General features: G+C 37.7%; 1 protein-coding gene across 10 annotated transcripts in view; it reads left to right on the top strand.

Annotated features, from left to right (window-relative positions):
- ELF2 (E74 like ETS transcription factor 2) overlaps positions 1 to 17,847 on the top strand; it is a 95,797-nt gene that overhangs the window by 10,798 nt on the left and 67,152 nt on the right. For all 10 annotated transcript variants that reach the window (XM_072755222.1, XM_072755225.1, XM_072755226.1 and 7 more), the window contains one exon: positions 16,289 to 16,375. The gene's annotated coding sequence lies outside the window, so the exon portion shown is untranslated. The remainder of the gene's footprint in view (positions 1 to 16,288; positions 16,376 to 17,847) is intronic.

Consider the following 17,847-nt stretch of genomic DNA (forward strand, 5'->3'; position numbering starts at 1 on the left):
GTAAAATAGAGGAAGGAAGCCAAGAACAAAAAAACTTGAGTCAGGAGTTAAAATTGTTGTCTATTATGTGCCAGACACTGTTCTGAGAGGTGTGTATACAATGGTGATTAAAATAGCTATGGCTCAGCTCTAATGGAGCTTATATTCTAGTTTGTGTTGGTGGGGTGATAGAACGATTTGCATTAAGCATGTAAGAAAAAAAACCTTCACCTTTTACTTCATTCCAGAGGAATGACAAGATGATTTGGGGCAGCATAAAATCCAGACAACTAAAAAAATTCTATCGTCTAATGCCTTTAATATCCTTGATATGATTCACTTAAGATAGAATAAAGCTAATTTGTTTTGGTTCCCATGCTAGCATATGTTAATTTACATTACTGGATTATAAATTTGGCCAAAAAGACAAAACCAAAAAATTTCTCTAATCTGGTAATTTATATGGTCTATAGGTTTCTACTCAGCCATAATCAGAGATGATAAGGAAGCTTAGAGGGACATTGTTGTAGATTGATTATAGGGCTAAGCTATATAAATAATGTAAGAAAATAAGTTAAATTTATGAGTTGGGATAAAACAAGCAAATAATATACTAATCTCAGAATAAATATTAAATTGCAGAGTCCTTTGGTTTCTTATCTATACTTGAAGGCCAAAGTTTCTTTTTTTTTTAATAATACATTTATTTTCTGTTGGTGTTCAATTTGCCAACATACAGAATAACACCCAGTGCTCATCCCGTCAAGTGCCCCCTCAGTGCCCGCCACCCAGTCACCCCCACCCCCCGCCCTCCTCCCCTTCCACCACCCCTAGTTCGTTTCCCAGAGTTAGGAGTCTTCCATGTTCTGTCTCCCTTCCTGATATTTCCCACTCATTTTTTCTCCTTTCCCTTATATTCCCTTTCACTATTATTCATATTCCCCAAATGAATGAGACCATACACTGTTTGTCCTTCTCCGATTGACTTACTTCACTCAGCATCATACCCTCCAGGTCCATCCACGTTGAAGCAAATGGTGGGTATTTGTCGTTTCTAACGGCTGAGGAATATTCCAGTGTATACATAGACCACATCTTGTTTATCCATCATCTTTCGATGGACACCGAGGCTCCTTCTACAGTTTGGCTATTGTGGACATTGCTGCTAGAAACATCGGGGTGCAGGTGTCCCGGTGTTTCATTGCATCTGAATCTTTGGGGTAAATCCCCAGCAGTGCAATTGCTGGGTCGTAGGGAAGGCCAAAGTTTCCATCTTTTCTTTTCTTTTCTTTTCTTTTCTTTTCTTTTCTTTTCTTTTCTTTTCTTTTCTTTTCTTTTCTTTTCTTTCTTTTCTTTTTTCTTTTCTTTTCTTTTCTTTCTTTTTTCTTTTCTTTCTTTCTTTTTCTTTCTTTCTTTCTTTCTTTCTTTCTTTCTTTCTTTCTTTTCTTCTTTCTCTTTCTTTCTCTTTCCTTTCTTTTCTCTCTCTCTCTTTCTTTCCTTTTTACAAGATTTATCCATTTATTCATGAGAGGCAGAGAGAGGGGCAGAGATGTAGGCAGAGGGAGAAGCAGGCTCCCTGCAAGGAGCCCCATGCGGCTTTGTCCCGGGACCCTTGGATCACGCCCTGAGGGAAAGGCAGACGCTCAACCACTGAGCCACCCGGGTGCCCTTAATGATAAAGCATCTTAATCTTCACATATCTTTTATAGGAGAAGGTGGGGGTCTGTGTCTTCTTCATTCCAGATCCTTATGATTTTTATCCTCTAAAAGTTGCTGTTGGGTTGAAGATAAAGTTTGAAGTTTTACATTATCTGCAACTTTCTGTAGCTCTCATCATTATCATGAAGTGATCTTTATGAAGTCTTGCCATCACACTGGATAACAATACTATGATAGTTACATTATAATAATCATAGTAGCTGTGAGGTAGTTTCTGTTGTTTTTTCCTTTTCACAGATGAATCTGAGACCTCAAGAAGTTAAATAACTTGCTGCATGGAAGAGTTAAGATAGTAGGTCTGAGACTGCTCTCCTTGGAAAGGCCTGTTTGCAGGGTTGGCCCATGGTTGGCATCTGGGAACTCCGCTCTCAGAGTGTTTCCAGTAACTGATGAGGTTGATTCACTGTGCCTAGACTGTGCAAACAATGTGGTTTATGTTGAACACCTGCTTTCTTTCTGGGGGTCTGGAATTTTGGCATACACGTGGCAGAGGGTACCATGTGAGCAGCCCTCAATAAAACTTTGGGTGCCTCCTCTCTGATGGGCTTCCCTGGGCAGAAACATGCACATACGTTGGTGTTTTTTTTGTTGATGGGCTTCGAGTAAGTTCTGCGTGCCCTCCTCTCATGGGAAGGAGAGAGTATAAGGAAGCCTGCTGGTGGACTCCTCCATTTTATACCTGTCTCTCTTCTTTATTGCCTGCTGCATATCTTACTGTGTCCATGAATGCAACTGTATGCTGAGATCTGTGAGACTCCTGACACACTTTTTCAAGACTAAGATTCAGCCCTGCTGAAGCTGAGGATTCGTGTGTGTGTGTGTGTGTGTGTGTGTTAAAGGTTTTATTTATTTGAGAGAGAGAGAGAGAGAGAGAGAGATTACAAGGGGGGCAGAGGGAGAAGCAGATTCCCTGTTGAGCAGGGAGCCGGAAGTGGGACTCCAGCCCAGGACCCTGAGATGATGATCCAAGCTGACGGCAGGCGCTTAACTGACTGAGCTACCCAGGTGCCCCGAAGATTGGTGTTTTAACCTCTGGGGAAGCAGTTTATTTACCTTTGCCTGTCAATTAGAAACCTAGATACAATGGAGAAGATACTATTTCGTCCTTCAAATAAAAATAAGCCTGCATTCGTCAGTCATCCCTTCATTATACATTCTATGGGCCCATATGTGCCCATGTTCCAGGCCCTGAGGGGGGAGCTGTAAACCTTGGCTTCATTAGGTAAAGAGAGTCACCTTGTAAATAGTTTAGGCCTCAAAGTGGCCTAGGTCTTGTTGCTTCTGCAGGGGGCCTGCCTATTTATCTATCTATCATCTATCATCTATCAAGATTTTTATTTTTAGGTAATCTCCATACCCAACTTGGACTCACACTTAACCATCCTGAGATCATGAGTTGCATGCTCCACCAGGGGGGCCAACCAGGCACCCCTGCAGGGGACCTTTTTGTTTAGCACTATGAAAACGTTTATATTTTGGTTTTAGATAGTTCTTTTATTTGAAATAATGGGTAAACTTGAACTATACGCCGTATATCTGAGAATATTCGCTTGCTGCTAATACAGAATTCCACACCAAAATTTCTTTCTAAAAAACAAACTCAACGCTGAAGAGAGCAAAGTAGAAAGAATTTCTAATGCTTTCACTTTCTTCCTAAGGCCTATAGAAATTATATGAGAGAATGTGTGAGTTGAAAAATTCAACCCCCCATCCATGCCCCTCCCCCACTTTTTTTGAAAGAGAAAAAAGATCTATATACTTAATGTAGATAAGATATATATAATTTCCACTTAAAACGTTTTAAGCCTTCTAATTAAACTATGTTATAAGCCAATTAGAAATAAGGAGAAAAATCTCCCATGGTGGGGTGGGAGATGTTCTTTGCATTTCTTTCACAGTTTTAATAAAACAAAAACAAAGACACCTGTATAACCAAGAGACAGAAAAACTTAAAGATTGAGAGCATAAATGGACTGTGGAGCCAGACTGCTTGAGTTGAAATTGTGACTCTGTCACTTGTCTGTTGCTTAACCTTGGGTAAATTATTTGAATCTCCCCATGCTTCAGGTTTTCCCAAATATAAAATAGGAATGATAATGCCTGTTTTGTAGGATTGTGGAGATTAAGTAGTTAACACATATAATGAATTTAAACCAATGCCTGGCACAGAGCAAGTGCTGTATGAATGTTACCTATTATTATCCCTCTTTTGTTTGAGAAAAGAAGGAAAAATATTGTAAACTAAGCTAATTATTGACTGTCCTCTAGGATAAATTCACTTTAATGGATTCATGTCCTATCAAATCAGAATATTTAAACAGTTTGTGCCCATTTCAGCAGCACATATACTAGAATATTAAAATGATTCTAATATAAGGCAGTTTTTCTTTTTTTTTAAATCCTGAAAGTAAGGAAGTTGGTTAAGGTTTTAGAATTAAATATACCAAGATGTTAGAATGTCAGTTCCTGGACTGGCAATTTATCCCTCCTTAAGAAAGAAAATTTCTTCCAGTTTGCTTTTTGGAATAGAACTTAACTAGATGTTAGGCTTTCTTAATGACTGGGAACCTGCCATGTATCCCAACCACCTCTGTCTTGTAAAGGACTTGCTTGGCTACCATGATGCAGTTGAAACAAGATTTCTAAGCTTTTATGTATATATCTCTCTCTCTTTTTTAAAAGATTTTATTTATTCATGAGAGACAGAGAGAGAGAGAGAGGCAGAGACAGGCAGAGGGAGAAGCAGGCCCCATGCAGGGAGCCCGACATGGGACTCGATCCCGGGACCCCAGGATCAGGCCCTGGGCTGAAGGCGGCGCTAAACTGCTGAGCCACCCAGGCTGACCTATGAATCTCTTTTTGTATAAACGAGAGGCTATTGTAACCAGACTTTAGACTTTTCAAATCTCTGAGCAATAGTTAGGGAATAAGCCTTTACTTTGTTACTTTTTCCCTAACTAAACCTTAGAGTATTTGTCCTTTTATCTGGTTCTGAATTGATTTGGAAATTTGCTTGTTTGCAGAATATGCATGGCTAAACATATTTATTCCCACAATTTAGTATTTCTTTCTTTTTTTTTTTTTTTAATGATAGTCACAGAGAGAGAGAGAGAGAGAGAGAGAGAGGCAGAGACACAGGCAGAGGGAGAAGCAGGCTCCATGCGCCGGGAGCCCGATGTGGGATTCGATCCCGGGTCTCCAGGATCGCGCCCTGGGCCAAAGGCAGGCGCCAAACCGCTGCGCCACCCAGGGATCCCAATTTAGTATTTCTTACAAATAGTTCATGAAGTCAGGGAATGAATAGTCCCATAAATTTGGGGTTATTGATAAATAATCAAAACTTTGTTGCTTCAGCCTCAAGATAGGTTGGATTCTATAGCTTTTGTTGAAGATTTATTTATTTATTTTGATGGGGGTAGGAATAGAGGGAGAGGGAATAAGAAACCCAAACAGACTCGTGCAGAGCACAGAACCCAATGTGGGGCTCAGTCGCAGGACCCTGAGATCACAACCTGAGCCAGAGACTTAATCCAGCTGGGCCATCCAGGCTCCCTGAGATAGTTGGATTCTAAACTGCACTTGATGTGAGTCCTTCCTCCATATACTTATTCTGACCCTTATTATCGCTGCCCTAGACTTTGAGCATTAGGTGAACTGGTAACAGAGATTAGGAAGATAATAATATTAAAGGAGTATAACTAGGCAACAGTATAATTTTTTAGCTTCAGTGGTGACTTTAGGCAGCCAGGTCAGGTTGATTTTGCCTTGCTGTCTCTTTGCTCCTCAGTTGCTGCTGCTGCTGCTTCTTCAAGATTTTATTTATTTGAGAAAGAAAAGAGTGAGTGAGAAAGAGAGCATGAGCAGGGGGAGAGGCAGAGGGAGAAGCCGACTCCCAATGAGCAGGGAGCCTGACGTGGGCCTCCATCCCAGGACCTTGGGATCATGACCTGAGCTGAAGGCAGCTGCTTAACTGACTGAGCACCCAGACACCGTCATCAGTTCTTTAAATAACTGTAAAGTTTGAGTATTTGGAGTATTTTTAAATGTTGTTGTTTTAAGAGAGAGCAAGTGCCTTTGGGCATATGTGCAAGTGGAGGGGGAGACAGAGGGAGAGAGAAAATCTTAAGCAGGCTCCATGCCCAGCATAGAGCCTGATGCTGGGCTTAATCTCACAACCCTGAGATCAAGACCTGAGCTAAAATCAAATTGGACGCCTAACCACTGAGCCACCCAGGTATCCCCAGAGTATTTTTATATGATACATCTCTTTAGATTTTAATAATCATACTAAAATATTTTGAATAAGTTATCGTTGATTAGGTTATACCTGGGAACCTGGCCATTGTAGTTCTTAGGTTGAAGAAACCAACCAAAGCATGCTTTCAAGGAAAGCATCAAAATATTGTAGACAATTTAGATGAAGTCAGAGATTATATAAATTCACTCTTTATATGTCATTCATACGTATTGTGCATAAGAATATATAAAGTTAAGAAAATATATCTTAATTGGATTAAGAAAATGTATCTTAATTGGATAACAATGTCAGGGCCATGAGTAAATAAGGATGTTAAAAATACTGTTATCCATGGTATGGGACTCTTGAAATGCAAAACTTTTTACGGTTGGTAAGCTATTTCACTCAATTTTCTGATTATTCTCTTCCATCTAATGTTTTCTTTTATAAAATGAGCTCATTTTCTTTTATCCTGTGCAATTTCTACAACTGCATTTATCGTATAAATTTCTCTTATTGTATAAATTTCTAGCAACCAATTTTAAATATCTGGATCAATCACCTTGCCCTAAAGTAGGTCTCCTGACATGAACTCTTGTTGCCAGATTTATTTCCAGTCCTGACTTATGGGCCCAAATATTTCTAAACTGTATACTCCTTAGACTTAGTGAATGGCTTCACTCCCATTTCAAAGGAATCTTTTTTTAAAAGCTTCATTAACTAACTTTTTATCCTTTTATTTATTTAAGATTTTTAGTTTTGTTTATTTTTTAAAAAGATTTTTATTTATTTATTCATGAGAGACACAGAGAGAGGGGCAGAGACACAGGCAGAGGGAGAAGCAGGCTCCTGGCAAGGAGCCCGGTGTAGGACTCGATCCCAGGACCGGGATCACACCCTAAGCCAAAGGCAGACGCTCAACCAGTGAGCCATCTAGGCATCCCATATTTAAAATTTTTTAAAAAGATTTTACTGTATTTATTTTAGAGCAGGATAGAGAATGAGGTGGGGGAGAAGGGCAAAAGAGGGAGAGAGAGAATCCCAAGCCGACTCAGAGTTGGAGCCCAACGTGGGGTCAATCCTAGGACCTTGAGATCATGACCTGAGCCAAAATCATGAGTCAGATACTTAACTGAGCCACCCAGGTGCCCCTTATTTATTTGTTTTTAAAAGTGTATTTATTTGTTTGTTTGCTTATTTATTTATTTTTAAGTAATCTCTATATCCAACATGAGGCTCAAACTCAAAACCCTGAGATCAAGAGTTGCATGGTCTTCTGACTGAGCCAACCAGGTGCCCCTGCTTTTTATACCTTTAAAATGTTGTACATGAAAAAAAAAAAAAGTTGTGCTTATTTTTGTCTTAAATTATAAGAATGAACAGCTCAATTTTGCGTGAAGAATAGTTAGGTTAGGTTTTAGGCATAATCTATTCTGCTACTGCTTTATTCTTACATCAAGCTTTAGAAATATGATACAGTTCCAACATTCTACCAAAGAGATGATAATAATAAATTCAATGATATTCAGTGCTCATAATGTGCCAGGCGCTTTATGTGAAGAATGAAAAAAACTAAACACACCTACTTCCCAGAGTTGTTTTACTATCTTATTTTGGATGAAGACATTGAAGTTTAAAGAGATAAATAATTGTCCAAGATTATGTAGTCAGAGGTAAAGCCAACATTCAGCAAATATTTGCTGAGTGCCTACTGTGTTCTGGGGATGCGGTGGCCAACAGGCTCTTACCTGTTAAATCATAGTAGCTCTTAAATATAAAGCATACTGTCAAAATAATCTTCATGTAATAAGGGGAGCAATTATACCTACTTCTTAGGGTCCAAGGATGAATAGACAATGCATACAATTGTGTGGTTCAGTAACTAGAAAAATACATGGTGAGACTATTATGTTGAGACTATTAGCATTATAAACTATATAATTCCTGTCAGACTTTGTAGATAATTTTAAAAAATGGGACAATGAATATATAAATCAAAAGTATTTCAGGAATTGAGTTCCATATTAAAAACATTTAATTTTACCAGTAAAATGGCTAAGAATAATAAGGATTTGAGGGGAGAGTATTTGAGAATTCACTGCTTCTACAGGCAAGGATCAGTTGTGAATTAATTGTGTATGGATTTAGATTATAAGCTTTAGTTCTTAACATCATAATATTGTTAATATTGAATAAGAGTGTCTCTAATAAGTTAAATTCTAATTTTCAACACTGTCCTCCCCCTCTTTTAAAGTCAAGTTTTTTGAAGTTTATATATAGTGAAATTCATCCTTACATTTCCATGAGTTTTTTTTTTTTGCATTTCCATGAGTTTGACAGATGCTTAGCATTGTGCAATCATTACCACAATCAAGATATAGAATATTTCTATCACCCCAAGGGGTGCCTGAATGGTGCATTCGATTGAGCATCCAACTCTTGGTTTTGGTTCAGGTGCAGATCTCAGGGTCGTGGGATGGAGCCCTGGGTTGGGCTCTGCGCTCAGCACAGAGTTTGCTTGAGGCTCCCTCCCACTTGTGCTCTCTCTCTCAAATATATAAATCTTTAAAATCTTTTTTTTTTTTTTTTAAAGAACATTTCTATCACCTCCAGAAAGTTTCCTGGTGCTCTTGTAGGTCAGCTCCTTCCCACTGATTTTCTGTTCCTATAGTTCTACCTTTGCTTGAATATCATATAAATGGAATTGCCCTTCTTCCTTCCTTGGAGTTGTTTAGATATGGTTGCTGCAGTAGTAAACAAGATGACTAACCTCTATGCTGATATAGCTTTCTCACAAATTAGGAATTGAGTAAGAAGCAATTCGATGAGAAACACATGGCTTGTTAAATTGTAAAAAAGACAGTTTGTCAAAGGATTAGTATTTTTCAGTGTATATGACGTATTTAAAAAGAACCGATTTAGGTTTTCATACTTCAGATGGGAAACTAATAAAATCAAAATGGTTTTGAACCTCCTACCTTGGGCCCCGGTTATACAAAATTAGGTGAGTCATAATCCTTGATCCATGAAACACTTAAATACTTAGCCCAAGAATGGCTGTTTATTTATTTTTTAATCTAACAAACACACATTAATCCATCATTCAACATGAAAACTAGAACCTCATCAAGAATTCGCTTTACATTTACCCATGTGTATCTTGATTATATAAAAATCTTTTTTTTAAAGATTTATTTATTTATTTATCATAGAGAGAGAGAGAGCCAGAGACACAGGAGGAGGGAGAAGCAGGCTCCATGTCCGGAGCCCGATGTGGGACTCGATCCCGGGACTCCAGGATTGCACCCTGGGCCAAAGGCAGGCACTAAACCACTGAGCCACCCAGGGATCCCCTCTATAAAAATCTTTTAATAGAATTTTGATTATATATGTTTCTTATTAATTAGTAGGTGTATTTTCCCCTCCCTTTTCTGGGAGGGGGAGGAAGGGAAAAAATTTTCCCAGTCTCTTGTCCTTCAATTTTGTTTTTGGTTTCTGTTGTTATGCATTAAAAAAAAAAAAGTTGGTGTAGTCAAGTTCATTAATTCTTTGTTTTTTGCTTTCCATGTCTTACTAGTAATTTTTCCTTAACTCTGAGTTCATCAAGGTATTGTATATTTTCTTCTAATTTTGCAAAATATTTTGTATATTTAGGTTGTTAGCATACCTGTAATTTGTTTTGTGAATGGTGTGAGGTGTAATGATTTAATTTCTTATCTTGTATGGATAATTACTTGTCTCAGTGTCATTTATTACATTTTTTCATTGATTTTAATACACTCCTGTCATATATTGTTTCCAATATACCTGAGTCTTTTTCTGGCCTTTATATTCTGTTCCATTAGCATATTTGACTGTATATAAACCGCTACTTATTTTACTTACTGCCTAACTGTATAGACTAGGGCAATTCTTCAGGAGGGTCTTAGCTGACTTTTGCCCTGTACTCTTTTACATACTTTTATTTTTTTTCACTATTAAGTTTTTTGTTAAACACTTTTGGGATTTTTGGCTGGAAATACATTAAATTTGTTAGATGAATTTGGTGAGAATTTACATCTCTAAGATATTGAGCTTTCCTTTCCATGAGCATGAGTATCTCTACAAATACATAAGACTTTTTAAATTCCTTTCAATAAATTTTATGATTTTCTCCATAGAGGTCTTTGTACATTTTTTGTTAAATTGAATCTTACCTAGAAACTAGGTGTCTTCTAGTTTTTGTGATTATGTTATCCCATTGATTGATTGATTGATTGTACTCCATTAATATGCTAAGGTCATTTAGTTATATACTTTATTTTTTAAAGATTTTACTTATTTATTTGAAAGAGAGAGTGAGCACAAGCAGGCAGAGAAAGATGGAGAAACAGACTCATTAGTGAGCAGGGAGCCTGTCGCAGGGCTGGATCCCAGGACCCTGGAATCATGACCTGAGCCAAAGGCAGACACTTAACCAACTGAGCCACCCAGGTTCCTTGAGTTAGATGCTCTAAGTGGGCAACTGAGTGGTATGTCAGTTGTATCTCAGTCAAGTTCTTTACGGGGCTCCTGGGTGGCTCCGTGGGCTAGTATCCCACTCGGTTTTGGCTCTGGTCATAATTTCAGCTCCATGCTCAGTGGGGAGTCTGCTTGAGATTCATTCTTGCTCCCTCTCCCTTTGCTCCTTCCTCTGCTTCTCTAAATTAAATAAATAAAAATATTTTTAAAAACACGTTCTTTAAAAAAGGGTGTGTATATACTTGGATATTGCCAAATTGTATCAGTTTGCATTCCCACCAGCAATGTATAAGGGTGCACAGTTTTACCGACACAATATACATTTTAATTTTTCACTTTAATTTTTCACCAACTTGATAGATGAGAGAAATGGTTTCTTATTTTTAAGAAAATTTTTAAAATATTTGCATTTCTCTGTGAGTGAATTTGAACATCTTTTCATATGTTTAAGGGCCATTTTTATATCTGCTATTGTGAATTGTATGTGTTTTCTGTATTTTTCTCTTAGGTTTTTTGGTCCTTTATTCCTCTATTTTAAGTGTTCTTTATGTATTAGTGATATTAGCCCTTTGAAATATAGTATCCCATTTCTAATATCATAGTTTGAGTTTTCCTTGCTTTTGCACTTTATATAAATAAAGTTATGCACAAAATTTTTTTTTAAGATTTTATTTATTCATAGAAACACAGAGAGAGAATGAGAGGCAGAGACACAGGCAGAGGGAGAAGCAGGCTCCATGCAGGGAGTCGACGCGGGACTCGATCCAGGGTCTCCAGTATCACGCCCTGGGCTGCAGGCGGCGCTAAACCACTGCGCCACCGGGGCTGCCCTACACAAACTGTTTTTGATGAGAGTGTGATTTGTATTCTAAGCACCTAAATTATAGTCTGAGCAGAATTTACTTCTGAGTGATACTTAAGTTTTTATCATTTTGCAGTTTTTTTCAGTCCTGAGGATAGCATTTATTATTCAAAGTTCTCATTTCTATGCCAATTTCTATCCTGTCTCCTAGTCCCAGAGCAAATGATGGCTCCTTTCTGAAGTTTTTCTAGAACTCCCTGAGGTTGACTCAGATGTTCCTTTATTTATATTCTATACTTTGTAATTTCTTTAATGGGATTTACATGGTTGTAATTGCTTTTATATAGTTTCTTTTTACTAGACTTTAAGCTGTTTGAAGGCTAAGTTCTAATTCACTTTTGTGTTCCTGGCATAGTTCTGTGTTTGGTAAATAACTAAGTGCTCGATAAAGATTATTTGGGATGCCTGGGTGGCTCAGCAGTTGAGCGTCTGCCTTTGGCTCAGGGTGTGATCCCGAAGTCCCAGGATCGAGTCCCACATTGGGCTCCCTGCATGGAGCCTGCTTCTCCCTCTGCCTATGTCTCTGCCTCTCTCTCTCTCTCTCTCTCATAAGTAAATGAATAAATAAAACCTTTTAAAAATAAAGATTATTAAAAGAACTGGTGTAATAAGAGGTGGGAAGGGGGTGACATAATTGTAGGGAAAAAATTTGAATAACCAAAGAAGAGGGCATTCCTGGTGAGAGAAGAGCACTAGCAAAGGGAATAGGGATGGGGATGAGCATGGTATGTAAGTGAACAGTGAAGATACTTGTCTGATTGGAACATGTTTGTTTATTCTTGTACTCGTCACGTCTTTATTGTGTATCTGCCATATGAAAGGCACTAGTTTAGATGATATAAACCACAGATTTTTAAAACTTGGTACTTTGGGAAAGTAGATGTAAGATCAGGAAGGTAAAGAGGAGCAGGATTTTAGAGGGGCTGGAAGGAAGTTGGGCTTGAAGAATGGTAAGAGGTGGCAAGTGAAGGATCTGCTGGAAGTTGTTATTTCTCTGATGTTTTTATGAGGGAGGTACACGTGTGGCTGGGGGAAGAGAGTCCTAGAAGATGATATTAAGCCTGAGGGGATCAGGTTACCTTACAGCCTGAGACCTGTAAAGACAGCTGGGAATTGGCCAAATGAGCAAGCAAAGGAAGGATATTCACGATAAGGGAGAGAGAAGGACATACAGAACTATGAACAATGTGGTTTAACATTAGGTAAAGGGAATAAAGGAAGATGAGACTGGACAAGTGAGCATGGTTTGGATTTGTGATTTTTGTACCTGAGCATATCAGAATGAACATTTCATAACTTGAGAAAAGTTGACCTATCCCCTTGCTTGTTCCTACTAAGTTAAGATTTGCACTCCCCTTGCAAAGAGGTTGAGATTTCATTGCACAGGTAATGAGGAACTATTGAAGAATTTTGAGAGTGGCCTAACATTATTGCATCTTGGATCATCCTGATATTGCAGAAGGTAGAGTTGAAGGATGGGAAGATGAGAGATAAGGAGGCAAATTCGGGGCCCGTTAAAACAATTTAGAGAAATGATAATAAGACCTTGGCTAAGGGAGGATATAGGATTATAGAAATGGGGTCAAGAGTGAGAGAGTATGATAGTGTTGATGAACTCTGTTTTTCAGGAACTCTGAACTTCAGGAACTTTACTTTTTAGACAACTTGTGTGGCTGTTAAGGCAGCTTACTGAGCTAGCACAGCAGGAGAGGTAATATGTTTCTTAGCAGAGGAAGAAGTGGGTTTAGTTTGGGACACATTGGACTTCTCTTCCCACACTTTCCTCTATCCCATTGAATGGCTATTCCAACGTGCTTTGTTGTCTTTGGATTCATTCTTTTTTTTTTTTCCTTTGGATTCATTCTTGATTCTTCTTTTTATCTCCTATCCACATCCAGATTGCTATAAAATTTGTCCATTTACCTTCAAACTATATCTAACAGTTGATGACTTTTTACTTTCTCCAGAACCTACCACCCTGATCTTAACCACTATCATTTCTCACTTAATTATTATAGTAGCTTCCTAACTGATTTCCCTGTTTATGCCTTTGTCGGCTTTCAACCCAGCTTTGAATGATTCTTTTTTTTTTAAATTTTTATTTATTTATGATAGTCACACACAGAGAGAGAGAGAGGCAGAGACACAGGCAGAGGGAGAAGCAGGCTCCATGCACCGGGAGCCCGACGTGGGATTCGATCCTGGGTCTCCAGGATCACGCCCTGGGCCAAAGGCAGGTGCTAAACCGCTGCGCCACCCAGGGATCCCTGAATGATTCTTATAATAATCAATCATCTCTTTGCATAAAACTCTCCTTTCCTTGGAGTAAATGTCACAGACTTCAAGGAGGGCCTACATGATCCTTTCTCCTTATTCACTCTCATCTTTTTTTACACTTTTTTTTTCTTACTTCACTCCAGCCACATTGGCCTCCTTGCTGATCCTTGAACTAATCTGACATATGCCATTCTGAAGATATGCATTTCCCTTTCCTTTGACTAGAGGGCTCCTCCCTCAGTCACTGACACAGTTCACTCCCTACTTTCAGGTTTTTACTCATTTGTTACTTTTTTAGTGAATCCTTCACTGACCATCCAGTTTGAAATTATAGTTCTCTTCACTGGAATATTCTTTCCCTTTGGTTCATTTGTCTCCTTAGCCTTTATCACTATCTACGTGTATGCCAAACATATTTTATCATATTTTATTTTATTTATTTTCATCTCTTCCTACTGGAATTTAAGATCCATAAGAATGAGGAGTTTTGCTTTATTTGCTACTGTACCTTTAACACTGAAAACTGTTAGCATATAATGGGTGCTCAATATTCATTGAATGACTAAATTAATTAATGGAAGTTTGGGATATCCTGGGATAGATGCTTACTATTTATTTATACCCTTTTTAATTTCACAAAGAAGTAGAGGCAAGGAAGTGTCTAACAGACAGGTATGCCTGGATAGCTCAGTTAGGTGTCTACCTTCAGCTCAGGTCATGATCTCAGTGTTTTGGGATTGAGCCTGTATCAGGCTCCCTGCTCAGCAGGAAACCTGCTTCTCCCTCTGGCCTTCCCCCTGCTCATGTCCTCTCTTTCTCTCAAATAAATAAAATATTTTTAAAAAAGGAATGTGTCTAGTAGACAAACTGGAGCCCATTAAAATGGTTTAGATTGGAAGAGAGATTTGCATGAAGCCATGGCAATACATAAGATAGCTTAGAGAGAGTGTAAAGAGTCAGAAGAGGATTAGGGATGGGATTCTGGAAACACCTCCATGTAAGGGCTGACCAGAGAGTAACGTTGTTCTTTGACTTTGCCAAGCAGGAACCTGCTTTAGGCCTTGTGGTTTAGGACCTTGTGAAGGTCCTCATCCTGACCTTCGTGGAGCTATACCCCTCCTGATGGGATGAGGCGTGTGTGTGTGTGTATGTGTGTGTGGCGAGAGAGGGGAGCACAAGGGAACTAGTCCATTTGGTACCCATTTCTAGACTTGAGTTCTGGGTATTTGAACCCCAGAATTCCCTGCCCACGTGGCCCTTCTAAAGCCTCTTCTCTGGTTCTCTTCTCTCTTGACTGAACACATGTATGGACTTCTGTTGGTGTAAGGAGTGACCAAGAAGCTGCTGTTTGCAGGCATGTGGCCAGAACTTGGACATGTAGGATGGGATGTCTACATGTATACATATGAGGCTCCTTATAGTATGGAGTAGAGCTAAAGGTGGGAATAGAAAAAGGGGCAGGCTCCCAAAGAACTTGAGTGACTCCCATGCTCCTATAGAACTTGAGGAGGTTTGAGAATTCCAATCAGAACTTAGCCTTTTAGATTGTTATCAAAGTATACATATCAAGATAGGAGGATAGAATAATAATTTAACAACTTGTTAGCTTGATGTAGAATTTTAAAATATTTAGACATATGGAATGTAGGCTTCCATTTGTACTCTTGATCTAAACCCCTTGAAAATTAGGGGTTGGCTTACAGGAGGGAACTGAAAAGGAGTAGCTAGAGAGGGAGAGGATAAATTCAAGATAGAGTTTCAAGGAGGGATGAAAAATAGTGTCAAATACTTCAGAGACATTAAGTCCTATGAAAACAGATGTATCCATTGGATTTTACTGACAATCAGAATTTAGTAAAAATTTAGCTGGTGGTGATGGTTGCCAAACTCCCATAAAAGGGAGAATACCTGAAGAATTTGGAAGTGGATATTGAATATAGAAGTTTTTTTTTTTATATATCTGTCTCTGAGAAAGGAAGAAACTAAAAGAGTAGCTGGATTGGTTTGTAGGGTCATGGAGGAAGACTTTTCTGTGTTTAAGATGAAAATGTCTTACAAATGCTGAGATGTTAATGGAGAGGACCCAATGTCAAGTAAGAGAAGATTAAGGAAAAGGAGGGAATGATTGATGGAGCAAGACCTTACATCCAGTACATGGGTCATTAGATTAGCCTTTGTAGGGATGCGGGCTATTTGAGGAAGCTTGGGATATTTGGACGTATATGGAAGCTAAGTTTGGAGGATTAGAGAGTCGGAAAGTGACTTAATAGGCAATAGAATATTGATTTTGTTTTACAGTGGTTTTGTGAGTTAGTGTTTTTAAACATGATTTTATATTTCCAGGCATCAGGGGTTATTATACCTGCAACCACTCCTGTCGGTTGATGGAAATATAGCCATACTATGAGGCATAGGCTGTAGCATTTTGGATCTATCATTATTCAAAAGATCCAGTATAACAAATATATAAACTTGGCAATTTAGTGGTGACTTAAAATTTCTGATTCCTCCAGTAGCCTAGAAATAATTTTTTATTATGCTTATTATGTATATGTATATTATATGCATATTATATATGTATATTATATAATGTATGCTCAGGATTTGGAGATGGTTTGTTATAAGAAGTACATATTGTCTGAGTCATACCTATTTTGGGCAAAATATTTTTAAATAGAATTATATTAATACTGTCTTTTTCCTCCTCCCAACAGTAGTTCCAAAGAACTGCTGGTTCATATTTTAGCTCTTGCCAAGTTGTGAAATAGTGAAGGATGCTTACACTACTTAACATTCAAATTGTAAGTAAACTTTATTTCTGCTATTATTACCTTTATGTTAAGAAAACAGAAATTGAAAATAGTCATTACCCTAATATGATAATAGTGAGCTTTAGTGTGATGTGGATTATGGATTTTTACTAATTTTTGTTGTTAAGATATTAATACATCCTATCCCATTTTCTGTGATGAGATCAAAAAGAATACTTATAGTTATGAATGAATCTTATATAGTAGGTATGAAATTTCTGCTTTTTTTCCCCAGGTATTTTATTGTATAAATTTATGGAAATTCTTTATTATTTTATTTCATATCTGTATAGTGTCAGTGGTCAAACTTAATGTAGGATATAATATTAATGAAATGATTTATTAGAAATATATGTTTATTTCTCTTTAAATATGCTTACTTCTTCTACATTATATGATTTTTATATGAACATCTGCAAGAAATAAATCTTTAATTCCTCCATGAAAAATTTAACCTATATAAAATCAAATAAAATATAACTTTTTAGGAATAATCTAATGCATAAATCTAGATGATATATGTATATATCAATATTCATCTCTGCTAGGAGAAAAAGGTTTGAATTATGTTTACTTGAAACCATTTGCTATGTTGAAATTTTTTTTAAAGATTTATTTATTTTAGAGAGAGCGAGCATGAATGGTGGGGATGGGTGGAGGGAGAGGGCTTCCTTGATGAGAGCGGAGCCCTACACGGGGCTTGATCCCATGACCCTGAGATCATGACCTGAGTGGAAACTGAGAGTCAGACTCTTAACTGACTGAGCTATCTAGGTGCTGCTACTATAGTGAATTTTTTTTTTAAGATTTTTATTGATTTATTTGACAGAGAGAGAGAGAGAGAGAGAGAGAGGGAGAGCGGAGGGAGAGAGAGAGTGAGAAAGAGAGAGAGAAAAAACAAGCAGGGGGAGCAGCAGAGGGAGAAGCAGGCTCCCCACTGAGCAGGGAGCCTGTTGGGGGGCTTGATCCCAGACCATGGGATCATGACCTGAGCTGAAGGCAGACTCTTTAGCCTACTGAGCCACCCAGGCACTTCTGCTATAATGAATTTTTAACCAAGAGCAAAAAAACTAGTTTTTTTTCTAAATCAGGATACTTCTACTTTATTTTATTTTATTTTAATTCAATTTGCCAACATGTAACACCTAAGGCTCATCACATCATTTGTAGCAAAAAAACTATAGAGAAGTGAAGAATGTTAAAGTAATACTAAAGGCATTCCAAGTGATTTTGCTACTTTATTTTTAAACTACTCTATTTGAAATTATAAATATACAACTCAGATTAATCCATTTTATATGCTGTATATGGTATTCAAAATGTGAACACAAAATGAGATTGCTACTATAAGCAAAAAACAAGTGTAATTATATTATTCAAATAAAGAAACCAAATGAGCCAAAGAATAGTGAAATATTTACAAACCAATAAATCTTTTAATTTGCTAAATAGGCAAATAGTTT

The sequence above is a fragment of the Vulpes vulpes genome, chromosome 4 (assembly GCF_048418805.1).
Source record: "Vulpes vulpes isolate BD-2025 chromosome 4, VulVul3, whole genome shotgun sequence".
Taxonomy (NCBI): Eukaryota; Metazoa; Chordata; class Mammalia; order Carnivora; family Canidae; genus Vulpes; species Vulpes vulpes.